The sequence below is a fragment of the Thunnus thynnus genome, chromosome 18 (genome assembly GCF_963924715.1).
Source record: "Thunnus thynnus chromosome 18, fThuThy2.1, whole genome shotgun sequence".
NCBI lineage: Eukaryota > Metazoa > Chordata > Actinopteri > Scombriformes > Scombridae > Thunnus > Thunnus thynnus.
The window spans coordinates 25665579-25675378 of NC_089534.1; the positions used below are offsets into that span (position 1 = coordinate 25665579).

The 9800-nt window shown below is 38.6% G+C and overlaps 1 long non-coding RNA gene across 1 annotated transcript; it reads left to right on the forward strand.

The window, feature by feature from the left end:
* Positions 1-7114: 7114 nt before the first annotated feature.
* LOC137169427 (uncharacterized) lies at positions 7115-8401 on the forward strand. Its single transcript, XR_010924457.1, has 2 exons — positions 7115-7471; positions 8005-8401. It is a non-coding gene; the product is annotated as an uncharacterized lncRNA (long non-coding RNA).
* Positions 8402-9800: the final 1399 nt, after the last annotated feature.

A 9800-nucleotide genomic window follows, 5' to 3' on the forward strand; every position in this document is an offset into this window, starting at 1 on the left:
AACACAAACAGAGTCAGACGATAACACAACAAAGCTTTGAAAGTCAAATCCTACCTAATACTAAATGCAGGCCGGAAGCAGCAAGATAACATTAGCACCACTCCTAGCAGCAAAGAGCCTGTTTATGTAATGTTAGCATCATCAAAAACACCCGCAGCTACCACCACCACTACTGCAGCCAACTACAACGTTAACTGTAATGTCAAGTAGAGAGAAGAGGAAGTATATTTCGGGAATACATGGAACTAAGGACCCAGCCACCCTGGAGCCTCTCCTTAAAGCTGTCCACACCATTGCTGTGTCTACCAGTGAATGTGAGCGAGCTTTTAGGAGCATGAACGACATTCTTACTGAAAAAAGGAACTCTTTTGCTTTAGGTCCAATTTGTTTTTTCTGAAATGCAATGGACCATCGTTAGAGCAGTTCAATCCACAAAGGTATTAATAAGTAAGGTCATGGCTGGTGAAGGGAAGAAGAACTGCAGATGGAATGGCATGTAAAGCCTCTCACCATTCAAGCATAGCTGACCCCAAGACCTGCTGGAGCCTTTTTTAAGTAGGTTAACATCTTATTTCTGATGGATTGATGCTGAATAATTTCAGAGTGAGATTTAATATTTCTCTTTAGGCTACTTTTTTTGTTTACCTCTTCTGTCTTTGGCAATGAGTATTTATCAGCTTTGCTGATGTGTTTCATTATTCCAAAGTACAAAAGGTGACAAGTGGTGCTGAATTAATTTACCATTTAATGTGATATGCTCACTGAATTCATCACCACACTCATAGCTAACTCATTTTCTCCCTCTATATCTCTGTCTCTTTCAGCCCCTGCCTGGCAAAGGCAAGGAGAGATGCTGATGAAACAGCAAAGAACCTGACAATTCAGCTTAACCCCAGAACATACTGGTGCCAGTGTTGTTTATCCTCCCAAACATGACTAGTGCTTGGTGAATTTATGCTACCATAAAATATTCAGTCAACCTAATTGTCTACTGTTTCTTTAGAATAGCCAATTAGGTTAATCTAACACAGCAGTATATCTCTTGACTGAAGTCATTTCCACCCACGTAGGTAACTACTCTCTACTTTTCTTTCTGTCTAACTCCCCCTTCTATCAGTGTCTGTCTCTGTTGTGTGTGTCCATAGGGAACATGAAGCACCAGTTTGATAGTAAGAGACTACCACATGCCTCCTCTGATAGATGAGGAGTCTATCAGATGTGATAGATGTGTTCTCCATTGCAGGCCTGATGACTTAATTGCACCACACAACAAAGCTAATGTGGATAGCCTGAGGGACAACAGGACATAGAGCATGGTGATGCAGAGGTGCTTCATTTGTGAGACACACTCAAAGTAGAGGCAAGAGAAAGTATCCAGGGATTTCACTGGGAATACAAGGAACTAACGGAATCCTGATGACTTCATTGCACCACAAACTGAAGCTAATGTACATAGTCAATTATTTTTACTCTAATAATTGAAATGGTTGTCCCCTTGATTAAATAAATTTATTCACTGTAGAAATTCAGAATGTAATACTTAATGATTTGCTCATACCAGCGAATACACAAGCCAACATGTGAATAAGGGGAGTACTGGAACTTATTTTTAGGTCATATGAAAAACATAATTTAATGTATTGGAATGGTCTGTGCATGTTCATATTGCTATGGTTTTGTGTTTGAATTAATCTCTGACATTTCTCACAGAATTAATCTCTGACATTTCTTACAGATTTAGTAACCGCTGTCCGACAATCTGTTTCCACTGTGCTACATGGTTAGTAATGGGGACAGATTGAACAAACTCAGAGGCACTAATTTTAGTGCTTACCTTATTCCTTGGATTTGGAGCATGCACCCTCATGACCATGGGTATGTGTTTTGTTATTGTGACACAAGGAAAATTGGTCCCATTAATGTTTTTGTTCATGCTTAAATCCATCTGGATGTTGCTGGAACAACTGGTGCAGCATGTCTAGAATAGAGTATCTGGTTTATCATGTGAGTGCATTGGCCTTCACCTCATCCCATGATTATGAGCTCCTTTTGAAAAGGATCTCCATCACGAAAGGTGGTGTACTGATGAGGTGGAAAAAGCTTTACAGCATCCCTCGTCTAACTCGACTTAGCTACACCAAAGGAATTTCCTTCCTACAGAACATTTGAGTTAGTCACCCAGTCAGGGATTACCCACGAGGTTGACGTACCGCTGCATGTGTTTGATATAAGGAGTGGACAGTTCAAATCTTGGCCATCCTCTTTGTTCCACTCAATCTTAGCTCCAGTATTGACTGGAGATGTTTCAAAAGTGGAGCACCTGTCCTGCAGAAGCCTCATTTTTTCACTCATTTTATTACAGCTGATTTGTCAGAATAACAGCTGTCATTAACCTGTATTTTTATTTATTTAGTCTGACAAAGTGATCATAAAATGCTGATTTTATCTGCAGCTCAGCAGCCTGGTAACGACTGACTGATTAACAGGTAGCATGAGCTGTGATCAAATCTTATACTCTTTCTGTTATAATACAACAGACAGAAAAATATGTAAATGCAAACAACTATATTGTGTATTAAAACACATTATTTCTGAGAGAGAGGAAGGGAACTCTCTCCCTCCCTCCATCTTTCACTGTCATTACCTTTGCTTCCTCTCTCTCTCTCACTCTCTCTCTCTCTCTCACACACATACACAGTCACACACACGTTAATTACAAACACAAAGAAACTAGCTTTGCTGTAAATGTGTTAAAGAGCACTCCACCAAATGGATTCACAATGGGAAATTTTTTTTCAAGTATCAACTAATGGAATAAAAAAGATAGTCTTTTCTATTCTATTAATTCTTCTTCCTTGTGAAAACCTGGCACCTACATTAACCCACAACACAACTTTACTGCTAAATTTCAGTCGGAGATTTGGGTGTATTAGGCTGGTAACAACAAAAGTCTGAGTGAAGGGTCATTATAAGTTAAATAAGGTTGTTTTTTTTAACGGTATATATTAAATATGGGATAAGATATTCTAGAAGAGCCCCAGATTAAAAATATAGAACTGAAAATGTGCATAATATGTCCACATTAAGCAGAGATGAGGAGCGGGCTACAGAGGTCATGTAACCTCACGTCTTCAAGTACACACCCCCAGATTTTTTTCATTTTCAAAGGTGTAGTCTTCCGTCTTGAATTTTATACAACCTTTTTGAAATAATATGCAGTAGTACTCTCTTGAAACTGCATCATTAAATATTCATTTTAAATAAATGAAGCCTGAACTAACTGAGCTAGTTCAGGCAGCCTCCAGCTTGTTAGTGGGGACAGCAGCGGCTCATCTCCACAGGAAAACCTGCCCTCAGTCATCAGTGGCCATTTTCGTGAACAGGTTTTTCTGCCTGAATCAGCCTGTGGAGGAGGTGGAGATGAATCACTGCTCTCTCTGCTGTCTGAGACACTAAATTGCGGCTCAGCTGGGCCGGGCAGCTGCTGGACAGCTTTGACTTTCTGTGTTGGTGTTTACATATGTGCACAAGATAGCTCTTTAGTTATAGTGACTGTGAAACACCTAAAATTAAAATAGCTTTGTATCTTCATGTACCAGAGTATATAATTCCCGAAACCCAATCGTTTTTCCCTCCATGAGACCTTCTGTTTAAATACAGCAAACCTGGTAGCTAGTTACATTTATGGAATGTTAACACATTCGTTATCTTAAGTTCTCTTTGAAGGGTAGACAGCCCATACTGTCTTCTTTGTGACACACAGGAATGGGTCCACAGTCTTTTTTCACAGTTTTTTCTTTCTTTTCTTTTTCTTTTTGGAACACAAGACCACCAGTATCACACATAGTGCTTCTGTAGTCATGATTGAGAATTTCTCGATCCTCCTCCTTGACCATCTATGAACTCGCGCAAGGTCATGAATGATGATTGGTCGGGGTCGTACTTGTAGTGTTGCCAGTCTCCTGACCAAGACACTTCAAGAATTTATGGCAGTATGATTGCCTAATCTGACATGGTGACCATCGAGAAAGATGAAAATATTGTGTAGTTTGATCCTGGCATTAATAAATTCATGTATTCTGTACAGTACATTCACAAGTGAAAGGAGAAAAGAGCTGAATGCATGATGCTCCGGTCATGGAGCCAGTGGGCATTACTACACTGGCTAGGATGGCAGCAGATCATCTCCGGCAGTCGTAACAGAGTCAGAATGCCACACAGATCCGGTGGATCTGTCATTGTCAGCATCTTTCTAAAAGTCGGGAATCAAATCATACAAATTGTGTAAAAATATTAAATCTTGATTCAGAAATGGTCAAAAGTAACACGTTTAAATGAACAGCCAAAGGGGTCCCATAACTGCAACCTTTAAACCCAGTCTGAATAATGTGCGCTGGCTTATAAGTGATATATGAAGGTTCTGAGTTCTGAGGTTAATATGTGATGGACAGTTGTTATTGTCAGTAAAATTTAACTTAAACTTAATTTACTGTTATAGTGGTATGGAACCATTACCCTGGTGAAGACAAATACTGTAAAGTTGGTGTAGATGCCCTGGACCCTCATCCTTCACTTCATAAAATTTCAGTTTTCCATAAAAGGCAGTGCCCTGTCTTGTTTATACCAGCGGCAATAGGCTCAGACTTCATGAAATAAAAACATGTGGTCTCACGTACTGGAGTGAACAATGCTATTCAATTGGATGAAAAATAAACACATGGATGGAATTTATAACTAGAAAATAACAATGAACACATATTTGCCCTCATTTGACTTTGCTATGCTAGGTTTTTCAAGCATGAATAACTGATTGCCTGTCATATATTAACATATTTTCCAGGTAATTTTGTGCAGCTTGTTGACTCGTAATGAAGTCAATCTCAGTAGGTTTGAAAAGGAGACTTACTTTTTTAGGCCTCTCGGTATTTGGCAACGTTAGCCAAAATAATCAAACTGTGAAAGCCGTGGTAACATTAGCAGTTGGTAAGTTTTTCACATTACTCAAAGAGAAATGTTGATATAAGAGTTAATATTTCGTCAACCAACTTCTACAGCTGTGTTAATCTCATCTACGCTTGTTGCTGTTTTGCCACTGCTATTTTTCATGAATGTAGCAACTGTAGGTAGCTAGCTAGGTTTAGGGTTAGGGTTAGGGTTAGGGTTAACCCTATGTAGGAAAATGGTGTCCCCATTCTTCATCCTGTCTACTCTTCACTGGTCACAACAATAGACCTATTTGAATCACTTAACATAGTTGAGATATCGGTATGAATTCAGTGATCTGGAACCAGGCTAGTATTGGTGCCATTGCTTGAATGGCAACTCTTCTCAGAATACCTTGTGCGAAAGCTAGCCCAACATATTGTGAATACGTAAGCAGCATTACACAGTCATACAGCATGTGTGAAGTGTGTATGTGCACTTTGCTCTAACTATAGTTACATCTGCAGCAGGCCATATGTTTCTTTGCTAATCTTGTAAGTGAAGCACCACATTTTTGACAGAGTGGTAAAGTGCAGAATGAAGGTACACCTGTGCTTTCATTTTGAGCTTCTGTTGGAGCCACAGTGTTGATTAGACAGCTTTGTGATGTAACTCTGTGTTAGATGCACTTGGTCCATGTAACAAAGAAAGACACTTTAGGGAGGGAACATACGTCTGTGCATGTGGGAATGTGAGTGTGTTTGTGTGTAATGTGTTAAACTCTCTGGTCCATCGGGATTGGAATTGATTAAACTATTATAAAACCACACTGGATGACAAATCAGGTTTCTGGAGGAAACTGGTAAACTCAAAGTGTACAGAAGTATTGTGAAAGCTCCAAATGTCATTTAAGATTTCTCTTAAACTCTCTAAATGTCCAAGTATACATGTATAGCAGAAATTTAAGGGATTTGAAATTCCCATATATGTTGCTGAAAGGTGTATGCAGACATTTACGGTCATTTTACATATTGTCCTGTGCCTAGGAAATATCTTTCTCTGTTAACTGCCGTAACATTCTCAGTGTCCAGAGGTATGTTGAAACCATGTCATACACACACACACCCTATGCGAAAGGTTTTATAGCTAATTTTAAATATGGTATGTATGTAAATGAACCACAAGAAACCTCTGCAAAAAACAGCTATTAGCTATTTCAAATAAGACTTAGACAGTATGATCTAGCCCAAGACAATGGCATTCGTTCGTCCCATTTGTTGTGTCTAAACATACACACATTAAATAAGTGAAAACCTTGAAACAATGCTATCTTTAGTGTTTAATTTACTTTTGAGGAGATACAGTTTAAGTTCAAGTTTAGATTTTTTTCACATTTCACTATGACATTTCTAACTTGATGGAGGAAATCTACAACACGCTGTACAATACATGCCCACTTGAGCTACACTTGCAAGAACAGTCAAAGACACACCACTCTCAGTTGCATCCCACACTGTATTTTACTATTGCAAACCTACTTCACAATAGACATTTTAAATAGACAAGGCTAGCAATGTTTGATTTCTTTTTTTAATTTAAAAAAAAAATATTTTCCAGAATAAAACTAACAAATGAAAACATCATCCAAACCACTGCACCAGCAGAAACACAATTCAGTTCAATTCAGTTTTATTTATATAGCCCCCAAATCACAACAGAATTTATCTCAGTGCACATAGAGCAGGTTTAGACTGTACTCTTTATTTTACAGAGACCCAACATTCCCCCATGAGCAAGCACATGGCGACAGAAAAACTCCCCTTTAACAAACGAATGTAACCCACATAAAATTACCAGTAGTTATTTCTGGCGATCCCACAACTGGTCGCTAGAGGGAGCTATAGCGCATAATAGCGCTATCGATTCAGACTGTATTGTAGAGAACAAGAGGCAAAACAACGGAGAAAGAGACAACACCATGGATGTATAGACCACCATTGTAAAAGAGACGCCTGTAAAACTGTTGACAGGACCCCTCGAACTGCAAACAACTTCAATAATGACTCTTTCTATTATGCACTTTTGATTCATGGAGGTTTTATGTTTGTAAAACTTTCCTCGAGCCGAGAAAAGCGATTTTAAAATCTGTGACTGTCATCACAATGTAAAGTCTATGGGCCGAGCGGAAGCTCGCGGGCGGGGCCAGCGGGGGAAAGACTACTGCGCATATTCAGTGGGCCGCACAACACGGAAGCAAACCTAGAAGCTAGAAACATTTTTTGGCGTATGCGCCAGGCGAGCAATTCCCATACGACTGAAAGGGCGCCATTTTTAGTCCGGTATCCAGCTCTTATAATACATCCATGGACAACACACAGCTGCTGCTGAGATAAACGTGTAGAGACAAATCTTAAGAGTTTCATGAGCACCAGGAGTTTCTCAAGACATTTTGGATTTAATTTCCTTTTTATTGTTTTGTTGATTGCGAGGTCGAAGGATTATTTTGATGTTGGTGTACCTGCTTTTGGATTTAATCCGTGAATCTCCGGTGAGTTGACGTATTAGCATAGTAAGCTAGCGGTTACCCCAGTGTAATCAACCAGTTTGTGTTATTGTTTTGGATCACTGCATTCATTTTTTGTTATGTTCTTTACCTTTATGAGTACCTAAAACCAATCGGAGATGTTTATATAAGAGTGAAGAAATGTTTTTTGAGTGTTATTTTCTGTTGTGCTACAAAGGAGGATGTAAACATGAGCGGTCTTTGACTAGTGACACCGCAAACGCCATTTTGTTTTCCTTCATGTAGTAACAAGGCAGGTTATGACATTAAGTGAGCAGCTGGTTTTACTGTGGCTAGATTTCACTGAGGATACACAGTTGAATGTGAGATGTTATTGCATTTAAGTTCACGTATGACTATAAGATTTGTTTTTTTCTCTGTGCTGTTTAAATACAGTTGATTAACTAATTAACTGAGTTAAGCTACTCATACAGAGAAAGAGTAAGAGAAATATGGTTACTTAAAGTAACACAATTATTGAACAATATGATGACAGATATTTTCCCTGCTGTTTGCAGGTTGTTTTTTTGAGTCTGAGGTCATTTCTGAGGAGGAGGTCTGGTTTTGGGAGTCAGGATCCATACTAGGAGCAGAGAGTATCCAGCCTGCTTTCTCAACATACTTGGAATGACTACAACCTTACTCCTGGACAGATAAGCATATGAGATCTCAACATACACTCTACCCAGGTAGCAACAACAATATACACACACACACACACACACACCTGAACTGAGGAGAACTGAAAAGAACTGTGAACTGTGGATGACTGTTTGAACTCTTTCTACAGACTGATAAACAAAAGGACTAAAATAACAGCATTTTTGCTGTAAGAGTCAATTTGAGTTGAAAGTTTATTTGCTTGTTTTTTTTTTGTTGTGTTGTAATAAATGGAGTTATTTTCTTTAACCTCTACCTAGTTGTGTCACTCGCTCCTAAGTTGAAACCTAGATGGCCTTAAAGGATCATAGTTGACTATATATCCATGAGTAGTTGAGTACAGTGTTACACAAACAATAAATAAATAAATAAAAATAAAACAATAAAACAACAACCACAAAAACGTAAACAAAGAATTGGAGAAACTTTAATAATAACAATGTTGACAACATTTGATTTCGTTCAAGTCAAAAGGATAAAACCAGTCACATCTGGTAAACCTTACGATTGTTTAACCAAATTCAGTTATCAGCATTACTCAAAATTCTCACATCAGTGTTACTCATACAACTGACAAAAGTGACATTTGGTTTAAGGGGTCTGGAAAAACATCATCTTGGCTTCTCCTGTATTTACATTTACACTCCTGTCTCGTCAAATCTATGACAGGCTCATCAATGCTGGAACAAACTGAACACAATTTTGCAGATACATAAGCTGATCTTTCAGTTCGGCATCCATCAACAGAATAAACAAAACCCTGGTGTTTACCTCTTGCATGTCATAGCAAACACAGAAACATGCTGCACAAAGCCATGTGGATAGATCTTGTAAATCTGCACTTATCTCTGAAATCTTAACATAATATAACTTTTGAAAAGGTGATAATGGCTCTACATCAACTGCATTTTCCAGTGAGAGTGTACCTGAAATGTGATATCATCATATTGTTTCACACAAGTTGAATCTGACATAGTTCCCTTTCCTAGTGTTGAACATAATATGTCCTTGATTAAAGGTCCATAGTCAGAAGGTGATGTTGTTCAGCTGCTGGCCTGTTTGAAAGTGCCTCATAAGTTGTACTTTAATGTCCTTATTGTTGTTTTGTTGTTCCCAGTGTGCCATTGTAATACTCATATGAAAAACACCAAAAGCTGTACACTGGTCCATAGTCATGAATGCAGTCTTTCAGGTGAGGATGTAGTGTTTGGTGTAAAATGCTGTGGACCAAAAAGTCTTTCAAATTTCTGAAGGAAAGATTTTAGGTACTGCCCAATAATTTTGGCCTCTGAAATAGCAACTGAACAAAGAACTGTGCAAGCTCTTGCAAAATTATGCCACATAATAGTGTTGCTCATCTATCAGGCCCTTTAAATAAAACAATGAAAAAAACAATTGTCCAATTCTTCCACTGTTCAGCTGTGAACCCATTGAAGCCAGAGGCTATTTCTCTGGGTACCCTCCCTGTGTCTTGTGGTATTTTGACATTATATATTCTATGCTGAATGATGCTCAGGTCTTTGCTTGACAGGATGTTCAGTTCCTTCCAGACTCTGAAGACATGCTTTGCCGATGCAAGAAGATTATGTATAGAGTCAGTGACAATGAGGTCAGAAATATACTTGCTTTTAACTACTCGTTCGTGTGTGCATGA